This window comes from Halyomorpha halys, unplaced genomic scaffold, assembly GCF_000696795.3.
Source record: "Halyomorpha halys isolate HHAL.00 unplaced genomic scaffold, Hhal_1.1 Scaffold124.1, whole genome shotgun sequence".
NCBI lineage: Eukaryota > Metazoa > Arthropoda > Insecta > Hemiptera > Pentatomidae > Halyomorpha > Halyomorpha halys.
The window spans coordinates 99,620-112,684 of record NW_027111282.1 but is presented as its reverse complement, the minus strand read 5'-3'; the positions used below and the strand labels follow the sequence as shown (position 1 = coordinate 112,684).

Below are 13,065 nucleotides of genomic sequence, written 5' to 3'. Positions count from 1 at the left end.
GTTACTAACAATAAATAATAAGTATTTTATTTTATTTTCTTGTTCAACTTATTATTAATGAATATATCTATATTATATAATATGTAGTGTATTATGTATTTCTTATTTAGTAACCTATTATTAATATAGCAGAAATTAATTTCTTATTAAAATTATTTACATTGTTATTTTTAAACAAAGATTTCTAACATTACTTCCTTTATTAGAATAACTAATAAAATTTTGAATTATGGGTTTTGAATACAGGATGATTTGATTTTTATCATTTATAAAAATCTTATATGTGCTTAATACCACATTTCAATAAAGCAATCCTACATAACTTTTAAGTGAAACTAAAGTAACAAACAAAGATCATAACATTTCATTATATATAAAATTATATATGTTTTCAATGATTAAACAAATGTTGCAACACCAATCGATGTATCAATTTACATTGATTGGATATATTAATGTTAAAAAAATCAGTTTTACAAAAAATATTAAGTAAAAATAATATTATTAATAAAAAGAGCAAATTTTTTGTGTTTTGACAAATAAGTGTTTTTTGTTATTTTACCAACAAGTTGTGATCCCAACATGAACCTCTGTTCCCGACACTTAACTACTGCGTGAGTGGAGGGTCTTTGCCGGCCATCAGCTCTGTCAAGTCCACCAGTCAGGAACAGTACGATGTGAATACAATCATGTCAAGGTCACCACTTGTTGGTTGTCAAGGCTTATATAAATTTATATGAATGTATCAGCAAGACTTGACATGGTATTAATATTAATGTCTCCAATTGATGTAATTTGATATATCGATTGGTGGTATGGAACAGTATTGATATATGTAAGAGAAAGTAGAAAATAAAGGCTTTATACTGCTGCTACATTCTCGGTATTTAAAGGCCCATATAACCCATAAAGTAAATGTAAAGGGAGCATAAACCTACTAAGCAACGTTCTTAAAACTACTAAGCATTGGAAGGAATGTACCAGGGAATGGATTGGATGTTGGAGGATGACTTAGAGGAGCCTAGTCAATCACTAAGGTCGTCTCCAGTAGGCAAATGATATGCATATCCGGTATGAAATGGGTCCGGTTACCAATTTTAGAAAAGTTAATTAGGTCTCTTGTAAGGATTCCTACCTATGCCTAATACAACCTCTTGGATGGATTTTGACAGGCATAGTACCTGTCCAAATTCGACTTGAAACAGCTCCACAGGCAATTTTCGCTTGCTGATAAAAGAAGCACAGATATCATTTGATTGTACATATTTAAGGTCATGCCTCTTGGGATAATAAACTCTCCCACAACATTTCAGATGTTAACCGATATGATCTTTAGACCCAAAATTTATCCTTATGGGGTCTATTTATCGGATGGTGTTCTAGTGTGTACCCCAACTCTTTTATTACATTTGGAGATGCTAAAGGAAGCGTTCCAATGGCTTAAAAAATCAGGCTTGAGAATCAACCCACAAAAATGTGAGTTACCTGATAGTGAGGACCTGGGCTATGTAATTAACAGTGATAGTATGAGTGTGGATCCCAAAAAGGTTAGTTCTGTTTCTTCAATTCTGTCTCCCAGTAATGTTGTGGAACTGAGGTATCTTGGAATGGTGGGATGGTACTGGTGGTTCATAAAAGATTTGTCTACTTTAGTCTCACCACTTCCTTCCCTGCTGAAAAGGAAAGCTAAATGATCACAATGGATGAAAAATGCAAGATGCATTTTTTGAAGCACTAAATACAGTACCCACTTAGGCCCCTTTATTAGCTAGGCCAGATTTTAAGCAGCCTTTCCAACTGCAAACTGACACAGGTCTTGACACAAAACAATATGGCGAGGATACAGTAATAGTTTTCTGTTCTTGTACATTGAGTTTGGTGGAAAGAAACTATATAAATAATGTAAATAAAAATAATGTCTTGCTGTATTGTATATGATTGAAAGGAACTGGCATTACATAGAGGGTTACCCCTTTACTGTCATTATGGACCAGGCAAGTCATGGCTGATCAATTTGAAAAACACTTCTGGAAGAATGGTCAGATGTGCTTTTCATCTGCAACCTTATGATTTTAAAGTAGAATACTGTAAAGGTAAACTCAACACCGTTGCCAAGACATAGTCCAGAATTGAAGCTATTACGACTTCAGCTACCTTTTACATGTATGGCTGCTTCACTCAATCAAGTTCCATTTCGAGAATCATCATTACTTTCTGATGAATTGTATAACCAACAATTCTATTAAGTCTAAGTCTTTTTCTCAGAAATAAAAACAATACTGGTATGTTATGGTTTGAAAATTTAATGTTTTTAGAGTTATTAAAAGCGAACTGATCTTTTTAACAGAAAAAAAAATATTAAAAATTGAAAAAATTATGAATATTATTTTCATCAGGCTATTTAAAAACTTCCAGCCATTTGGGTATTGATGTACCATAAAAAAATGAATTAACTTTGAAACTTCATGTAATATGTTCCAAAAACTTCCAAGTTAATTGAAAACAATGATTTAGACCTAAATTGTGATTTAAAAAAGTGCACACAATGTAAAGGGAAGTCTTCCACAACCCCCATGAATGTTACTGCTAGTTCAAGCACATATATTAAGTAACAGAGTTCGGGGTCTGTAGCAAAGCAGAAGTCCATAATGCCTAGTTTTACCCTCTCCTTCAGTTTATTCCGTCAGGAATATGACATTGAGGGTGGAAAGTTGCTGACCCTAAAAAAATCATGGTATAATAAAACTTCTATTAAGCATCACTCGTGCGCAACATGCGGCCTTACTCAGAGCTCAAGATACAATAATTATTGAGAGAACCGAGTTTGTGAAACATGAACCTATTAGTCTTTTTGGAAACTAGGTAGGATTATTAATGAAGAAAAATAAAACAATTTTTTTTTTAAAGAACATGAAAATACAACAGCTTTTAAAGGGTTCCAAATGGAGCAAATGGTGTATATGATCAAAGAATTCTGATATAAATTGGTCTAATAATTATAACTAGAAATAAAAAGGATAATTTATATCAAATATACACAAAAACACTACTAAAGCATAGCGACCAGTGTTTTTAAAAATGACAAAAGAATCAGAAACACAAATAATAGTGCTTCTGCACAATACAAAAATAAAATATTTAGAATGCGGATTCCAATAATTTAAAAAAGCTTCAAATTAAAAGCCAAAACCTAAGCAGAAAAATCAGGAGGAAGATAGGAAAGAAGGAATACAAAAATTAAAATAAATAAAATATGTTATGTTTCTAAAATTAACGGGGGACATATTCTCAACCATGAAAACTAAGTCATACAGAAACAGAGAAAGTTATATGTAAATATATTTATATAAAAATGTTAAAAATGAAAATTGAATTTTATAAACATACCAATCTGCTTAGCTTAAATACCAATCCCTTACAATGCTATAGAAGACCATAGCAAAGATTTATAGCAAACAAAGATAATATGCTTCTCCAGATTTCTTTTGTTGGTTTAGAAAATGCCTGGGTGTATAAATTTGATAAAATCCATCTGAAAAGAAGAAGAAAAATAAAATGTAATACAAACTAATTTAATTTTAATTCATTATAAAAATTGAATTTTTGATTAAAGAAATAAATCTCTAGTTGGCAGAAATCTTCAGTCATATACAAAGGTACTTATAAAGAATGAAAAAATGTTATAAATCAATGACCCTTAGAAATAAGAAATTGCACAATAAAAATATTTTGTAGCTTAATAAGTGAATTTTAATTTGGGAATTTAAGGTAATTTGCTACAAATATTTTTTTTTAAAAGAGCATAAGAAATAATTTTTTTTTTTAAATCCTACATTGAGGAAACCAATAATAATAATAAAAAAAAAGTAAATCCTAAAATATGCAGTATATTTACTACACTATAGATACTATAGTGTTTATTTTATGTTCCATTGAAAAATCAAAGCTATTGCAATATTAATTTCTAAAGGATTCAAATCGGATGTAAACAAATAATAAGCTGTTTATATTCTCATATAAAACAGTATCTACAACAGGATCATAACACATCGTTCTTCATGACTTTTATCATTTAAAAAATGGATATAAGGTTTGAGAGTAACCCAAATACTTGGTAAAGAATAAAAATTAACAAACATAGCAATATGTCAAGTTTTGCATACCTGATCATGCAACGGGTGTCTGATCATTTGTAACGGAAATACAAATAAAGTTTAGAGAATTACTCCATCGATTTTAACTGCAGGACGTCAATCGTGATAAGCAGAAAACGTGATTAAAATTGTGAGTCTGTTTGTTTGTCACAAGTATATCTGCATGGATGAAGAATAAGCCAACAAACAAGATAACACGAAACAGGACGAAGACTTGACCGCCTCTGGAAGAAAATCAATAATGGCCAGTATCAGCTGTTGGCGCGGTTGATTCTACCAGTATAAATAAGCGATTCCACTTAACACTAGATTAAATTAGGGTTACGTACCATATGAAAGAAATTTGAGTGAAGCTAACTTCAACCACTATTTTAAAAACCTAAAATACGAAAACATTAGTTGTAACATTTAATAATGATCGTATAATCGGTTGGGTGTTAATCATGATCAGTGCTATCTACGAAATAATAAATTTCAAGCAGCCAAGGTCTTAAAATATACTGACTTTGGATTTTTTTGGAAATGAAGGAGGTTCAAAAAGCCATCATGAAATAATGGAACAAATCTAAAAACAAAATCTTAAATTGATGGCCTCTAAGTTAAAGTATTTGACTGTTGGTCTGAGTTTTCTTGAAGCTTTTTTTTTGGGAGGCCCCTAAATTTTTACCCTGTAGGACCCCAAATCATTGTCCTGACCCCCCCCCCCCGTCACCAATGGGATTTAACAAGTTGATGAAAGAAATATTACTCAGTCCATAAAGTCCATTCAAATTTTTCAGAGGATCAAGAGAGGAATAAAAAGAACGCTTGATTTGTTTAATCCCAATATTTTTCTACATCGATAATTTTCTTCACTTAACTATTTTTCCCCTCTATATTTTCCTCCTGCACCCTGACTTTAACAATTTATATATACGTACGACAGACATAACACTGCCATACCGTATTATAACATTATATACATTATTATGTATATAATATAAATAATAGGTTTATTTAGAACAATACGACTCAAACGCTTCTCTGTCAAAGCTGATTCCTAGAAATAAGGGCGTAGCCCGGGTTAGCTTCTGAGATGGTATTTCTAGCGACTATACGGAATGTATATCTTTTAGTAACAGTTGTTGAGAATTGGGATGTGCTGTATCATAAGTATTACGAGTCAATTTTGATATGTACAAAGTGTTTAGCGAAGCAGCTTGAAAAATTCCCTGACCATTTCCGAACGTATAATAATTGTAGGTCAACATGAATTCATTAATTAATAATGATTAGCTATATTTCACTACAATTTTTACTTATTAAATGCACTTTTAATAAATTGCAGGTAAATATTAGATTGAGATAAGGAATTTTCCTAGTGAGTTCTTTATTAGACACTAAAATTTAGAAAAAAAACCGCTCTAAATCGCTAACCAATGATTTATTAATTCTGTAATAATTTATGAAGATTGACATCCATGTACATGTCTAAACAGTAAACAATTCGAACGAAAAATTATTTAGATTATTTTTTTTTAGGCGCATAATGATTCCATAATAGCTGAGATACGGGCACTTAAAAACTCTTAATCAGTCTCAATTTTGAAATAAAATGGTGGATAATTTTGTTATGATCCGACAGTCATCCTGGAGTTGCTTAAGCGCCAATTTCAAAATAAAAATTGGCCCAGCAGTCTAAGAAAAAAGCTAGGAAAGGCAGATGGCGGAGTAATTTTTTTCCTAGGTCGATTACAGAGGTTCATTTGGAATGATAAACCAAAATAGGCATAAACTAGAGTTCCAGTGAAACCAAAAAATAGTGGTTAAAAATATTTAAATAATTTAAACAGGTTAACAAACTTTTGTAGAAACAATTAAAAATCGTACAAAATGGCCATTTCTGTACATTTAATTACAATTGTCATATGAACCTGTTTCTTGGCTTAAATTGTGACTTTCTCTTGAGCGTATCATCAATAAAAATTTCATATAAAAATAACGATGACTTAAATAACTGCAGATATCGCGAACATATAAAAACATTTCTTGAATTGCAGTTCTCACAAAGCGACCAGAAGACCCTAGAACAATTTTCTAATGTTCTATTTAATAAGGAGGATTGGCTCGACAACCCTCCCTATTATCACGAAATATATGAAGATTGTACATATATTTTTTTCTAATTATTACGTTAAACAGAATAAATAGAAAAAAAGCATATTTTTTCTAGACTACGGGGGAACAGTGAAAAATGGTCAAAAATTCATCAAATACCATCTACTACTTTCGCTCACGCCATACAGTAACGTATTTCCTTAGATAAATCTATATTTCGAAAATGGCTTGTTCGATTTGACCCAAATCTAAAGGAAAGTTGAGGAATAATTTAACAATTGCACTGGTATCAATTTTCATTCATTACTTTCACTGATCTTAGACAGCTATATTTCAAAACTGCTAGTCCAGTTTCGATTTTATTTTCAAATGACAAATTATTGACCATGAAATATTGGTAATCAGGTATCAAATAGAAATGATGAAGAAGCTGCACTCTTACATGCACTTTGCAGACTTTTACTTAATTTAATTTCTTTAAGACTTTACTTTAATTTTTTTTTTTAATTAGTTAAACTGATTCTGATACAACTTTTTTTTTTTATTATTTGTTTATTTTAACAATTTTTTTTGGTTATTTATTGTTTGAATTTTCCAACCATGGCATTTTCACATTTCTTTTTCTATCCGATTCCCTGACTTTTCCTTGTCGCTTGACACCCTGTATATAACTTTATATAATGTATGTAACTTGAGGAAGGAGGCAATTTCCCCCATCTGCCACCCCTGGCTGCACCTGGTAACCAATGACTCAATTTTTTTTAAACTATAAATCTTCATTCTGATGGGGTGAGTTAAAGGCAAAGAGTACATTTGAGAGTTTTCACTTTTAAGAATGGTACTCGTTAGCATACTTTCCTCTGCGAGCTTGCTAGAAACAAATGCCTCACTCTCGGAGAGTTTACTTGTGAAATTTCCAACATGATTTACTCTCGAGTTGATGTAAAAAAACCGAAAAACTAGCTGGTGTCAAATCTCTTCTTGACTAGTAGGTATTTTGTCTTCTTAATGTTAATCCTCAGCTGATGTAAAATTTACCTCCATACTAAATATTTAACATACTCTACCTCTATTGCTATCATTACACTAAAATCTGTTAAAACACTCAATTTAATATAGTTTGCCATTTTTTTCTTTTGGTCTTGTTTGCTGAATCTATAATCCATGAAACATTCATAGTTTATTAGGGCCACAGTAAAATAATGAAAAACAAACAGGAACTAGTGGGAACTAGGGATAAGAAAATAATAAGCAACCAATAGATTAATTCAAAATTAATGATAAAGCAATTTCATGGCCTCAAAAAACCAATTAACTGTAAAAAAAAATAATCTAGAATCAACATAAAATATCGGCATGATTTGTAATAGTGTGTTAAAAAGAAAATTACTGGCTAAAGACAAAAATAAATAAATAAACTTTTCATCAGCAAACATTTTTTTTAGTTGCATTTCAAGAAACTGATTTCATAAAATAAAATTGTTCATTAACTTTCTTAAGGAAATGATTGTTTTTGGATGATGTTGAAATGATAGGATAGCTTGAAAACAACCTAAAATATTTACTGATTACTAATAAAGTTACCAAGTAAACATAAACAGAAAATGGTTGAATTTAGGGATTATTTCTGGAACTAATAAACTAAATCGGTTATTTAGAAATAACTTACCTACCTTATAGAGTAGCTGGATAGCTAAATTCACTTCTCCCAGTGGGAGAGAGAAGTATTGTAGTACTTTTTAAGGCTCAATAAGGGCACTTTAAGCCCGACCCCACTAGACGGAGGGAAGAGACACAATTTGTACCTTCCCTTTATATAATGTGAATCACTCTTTTTTGTTATATTCATGCATTCAAATTTAAATATAGAAAGTATCAAGTAGTAATCCAATAGGATAAGCAGTCATAAAACATCCCATAAACTAAAAAGTACTGAGTGAAAATTAATCATTAGGTTCCAATAAAAGTAAATTAAAACCGAAACAACACTCACTTTATAAATATAAATAAAATATTAGAGTTATACAGATGAAGTAATAAAAAACCAGTTATTAAACTGATTTTTAAGATTTTATCAACAACATGACTAAATAGTGATAAAAAGATGTGAAGGAAAAAGTATGGAAAGCATTAGGTAATTTTTCAAAAAACCAAAAGCTGTTTTACAATGTAATGCAGAATATAAGAAGGGATCTAGATGATGAATATGGCTTGTAATTTGTAAAAAATATAACACTCCTATGTTAATTACAATGAGAAGTTGGCAAAAGTACTTGCATGCTGATGGTAATGAACAAATTAGAGACAACAAAGAAACTGATAGTCTCTACAAAAATGATGATAAAACCATACTAATAGATTAAGTACTGGTTATTGTAAATTCAATGGTTAAGAAAAAAGGCAATATCTTTGCAGGACATAATAAGGTTAGTTTAAAGCAAAATCCCATGTAAAGTTCCTATATACATATTGTCGTCACCTGTGTATGCCACAGAGTTTATTATGCTATTAGCTGATACATGAATGTTTTGGAGGTTTTTTAACTGAATTACTGAATAAGGACTCTAGAAAGTTATTCTATATCACAATATTTTCTATAATACATTTAGACAACCTGAAATTATCTAAAACAATGTTTAATAATAAAAACCTTTTGAATATGTGAAAAATATTATTGAAAGTGTGTAAAATAAAAAAAATACTTAAGAAAATAAATTTGTATACTTCAAAAAATATAATTGAATAAATTAAATAATAAAAAATATTTGAAGGAGTGTAAAAATCCTTAAAAGATGACAGGTGACTCATGAGAAATGATTGATTTTGTTTTCTTGGCAACTGTAATCCAATGATTAACTTTTAGTTATTCAAATCAAATTGAAGTTAATATCACAATAATCTAATCAAAATAATTTTAATCCATGTATCATTGAAAATAAGTCTTTCATAATTAGAACAAATAATTGTTTAATCAAGTTTTTTATATAATCCAAACACTCCATCTACCATATTCCTCCATCCTTGGGATATTCTTCTATAAATAGCATTCCAACTTATCAATAAAAAATATTCATGTAAATAAATAGCATATTGTAATTTATTAATTGACGATAAAATGAAAAATTTATTTATTTTTATTTTAATCTAATATGTGGATCCTCATCTTTATACTTATGTTTAATTAGTAATCTAAAATGAATTTGTTTTTCATATTATATCCCTCATTTATGAGTAGTCAATGTTATACTGCACTAGTACCTATTAACACTTGAGGTGATTTTCCATCTGTTATTCTTTATTTTTCTCTCACAAATCTGTCATAGTTGTTTTGCTCTACCAATATACAGATTTTTTTTTCTATCTATATTTTTCAAAAGTATTGTTGGAAGATCAATGATTGACCATGTTTAACAATAAAAGGAAGATGGGTCCGAGTTCGGTCAAAGAAAAACTCGAATTGTTGTAAAACTATTTACTATGAGCCAATGTTTTGCTATATGTTGCAAGGCTAAATCAGGGCTGATAGATGCAAAGCGAGCAAGGAAATTCATTTCTGCTCATTTCCTTGTTCGCTTGCCATCTGTCAGCCCTGCGATGTGGGGCAAAACATTGGCTCACAATAGTTTTATGACTAGTTTTTCTTTGACTGGATCTTCCTTTTATATTTATAAAGTATTATATTCATAATATTTCCTGTTTTAACTTATATTAATATATTGACTTAAAATTTTAGTTTACCTATGATATTAGCTTAATGGCTGTTTTTTTGTCCACTTAATAATTTACTATAAATTTTATATTATTGGTGGTATGAATTGTTGCCATTGTTCTTCTGTTCTTTATATATTTCCCCTTTTCTAGGATTTTGTGATTTTCAAAATCAAACTTGTGGTTACTTTCTATCATGTATTGTTGTCAATGTACTTAGTATGCCTAATTAGGCATAAGTATAAAGATAAGGATGCAGATATTAGGTTAAAATTGAAATAGGTAAATTTTAGGCTTTACAGTCAATTAATAAATTATAATGAGTTAATTAATAATATGAATATTTTTGTTGTTATAAAGCTACTTCTACAGGAACGTCCCAAGGATGGGAGAATACCCCAAAACATTGGCAGGTATATGCAAACAAAATTGGAATAAATGATTATTTGTTCTAATTATGGAAGAATTTTTTTTCACTGATACTTGGATCTATCAAAACTTTATTCTTACTGATTATGTTAATGTTAGTTAATTATGATAAAAAGTGAATGCATTAGTGAAACCTTAAGACTAAGGAACAATATTTAGACTCCAATCAGCATGCTGCGCCCGATATTAAATAAGATCTACGAACCCCCTCCCTCCCCCCCAAAACAGATGATGCTCATCTAATTATGGAATTATGAAGTGATAATTCATTCTGAAAGGTTGAAACATTGATTCAGAACTTTATACTGAGTGATTAGAATGTAAGATGTTGTGACCCACTGCTACCCAGCATTAGTAAACAGAACTCAGTTTATGTTTCAACAAGATAAAGCCTGGCTACAGACTTCATGTTAGAGAAACAAAAAAATTCAGAACTGGATGGGATTGAGCTCCTCCCTCACCCTGCTTACAGTCTGGACTTCGTACCTTATAACTACCATCAGTTCTTATTAATGGTTCATTATCTTCAAGAAAAACCTTAAATTCCCTGGACAAGGTTCAAAATGTAATTCTATTCAAAATTCAAAAAGTCATATTATAAAGGAATCCAATAGCCTGAAGACAGCAACAAATCATAGAACACATGGTATATATTATGAATAATAAAAAACATTGTATTAAAATAAAATTATTTTTAAAATAGAAAGAAAAATGATAATTTTTATGTCTCATCCCAATAAATACTTAATTTAACTAACTGTCAAAATATTAAACCAATAAACAAATTGATAAAAGTAAATAAATAATAAAAAAAGTGGAGAGAATTTCATATAAATAAAAAAAATCATGCAACCCGCCTATACACACCTTTTTGCATACAAATAGAATTGAAAGCCTAACGAAATATTTAATCTGTCTTAATTTTTATCATTATGTGAGAAGTATTTATAAAATCTTATCAAAACAGGAAGACGGAGACAGTTAACTGGAGCAACCGATATTTTGAATAATGAAGAAGCAGTATCTCATTTCAATCACTGTAAACGATAGTCAACAGGGAACTAAATGCTGTGGCAATAAATCCTTCCTTTAACACTTACAAATACTCCACTCCGACGAATCCACACTAATAGAATGCGGTAAAATAAAGGAAATATCTAAAATAATTTTTTTTTTGAGTGGTTATTTTAGCTTACTTTTATTTTCATTTAATTTGTCATGAAAAAAAAAATACTGAAGAAATATGCGTCACTTGTACCAAAACTAATATTTCATAAAAAATGAACATTTACCCTCTTCCCCTCCTAAAAAACATTCTTTCATCATAGGAATTTTAGTGGACTCTTTTGATTCATCATTGTCATGATAAAGGAAATGTTTTTACAAAGTATCACTGAAGGAGCTTTTCTTTTTTTTTTTTATGGGATACTTCTGATTTTTGATACTTCAATACTAGCATAAAGCATAAAGTGGAGTGATTGACAGTGTCCTCCTTAGTAAAAAATTCCTTCAGAAGATAAAACAAACAAAACTGCATACTGAAATTCTTTATAGTTTATTTAAACATTATTTTATATGGGCTTTAAAGTAATATAATTATACATCCATTAGTATGTATGTATATATTGAGATTTAATCTTGAAAAGTAGAGTTTTCCTTAATAACCTCTGTAATCTTAACTTTTCAATAACCAACAACCCACCGCAGTAATTATTTTGAATTATTGGCCTGTGGTATAAAGTGTCTTGATAGATTTTACTTGTTAATGATTTTAAAAAAATTTAGAACAATAAAACAAGTTTTCTAAGGATGGCTAAGAGGCAGTGAAGGACTGGTGAAAACTGGAGTACTATTTCATTAAAATGCACAATATATATTTAAATGTACAAATCTAATGAAATCTAAAAAAAAAATTCCATATACTTACAATTAAAACATTAATGAATATATCTTCCAATAAAAAGGCGTTCACCAAAATGTCATTACGTTGTTTTGAATTTTTATTGGGCATATCTTTGACCATATAATTTGGGACATCACAAGGAATAAACTGATGACAAGGTAATTAGAGTGTGCTTCAAATTTTTGTCACTAGTCACTTTAAAAGAAAACATTTAACATAAAAACATAGAATTTGAATAACCATAACACACTATCAATCGTAAACGACTACGTTCAACTTGCTGCATTTAGTCCTATTACAAAGAGACTGAACTAACAATTATATATTAAGACATTTTATTTTCTGCTTTAATGTCAAATACAATGATAACTTAACTTAAACAAGCAAATTTTAATGCACAAAAACGTATGATAAGCTATTTGAAATTCAATTCTATCCCACGATCTATGGACCTTTATTATCTGAGTCAGAATTTTCTTAAATAGGTTAGGTAAATTTAGGAAGGATTTTTAATATCCTGAACGGACTAATGGAAACATGTATTTAGAATACGGAGATCTCTAACAAAACGTATCCTAAACGGGATAAGAGTAGCTGTACAGCAGAAGTGATTAGATGGGACGAATGGATGTGTCGAAAGATATAACGACCAAGAAGGCATTAGGAATTGTAAAGACGATAGTTTCTTTGTTCCTCAGATTTGGCATTCGACGAGAAAAAATCTTAAAGAAACCAAGCTCATTGTGTTGAGTGTAATGTAATAAACTTTGGATA

The 13,065-nt window shown here is 29.9% G+C and overlaps 1 protein-coding gene across 2 annotated transcripts in view; it reads right to left on the bottom strand.

The window, feature by feature from the left end:
- The window catches only part of Btk29A (tyrosine-protein kinase Btk29A), a 29,846-nt gene extending 17,285 nt beyond the window's left edge, over positions 1 to 12,561 (bottom strand). The window contains exons 1-4 of one of the 2 annotated variants that reach the window (XM_014416441.3): positions 12,316 to 12,561; positions 4,484 to 4,533; positions 4,164 to 4,378; positions 3,388 to 3,532 (exon numbers count right to left, since the gene is read on the bottom strand). The gene's annotated coding sequence lies outside the window, so the exon portion shown is untranslated. The remainder of the gene's footprint in view (positions 1 to 3,387; positions 3,533 to 4,163; positions 4,379 to 4,483; positions 4,534 to 12,315) is intronic. The other variant, XM_014416440.3, reaches the window with a different exon arrangement.
- Positions 12,562 to 13,065: the final 504 nt, after the last annotated feature.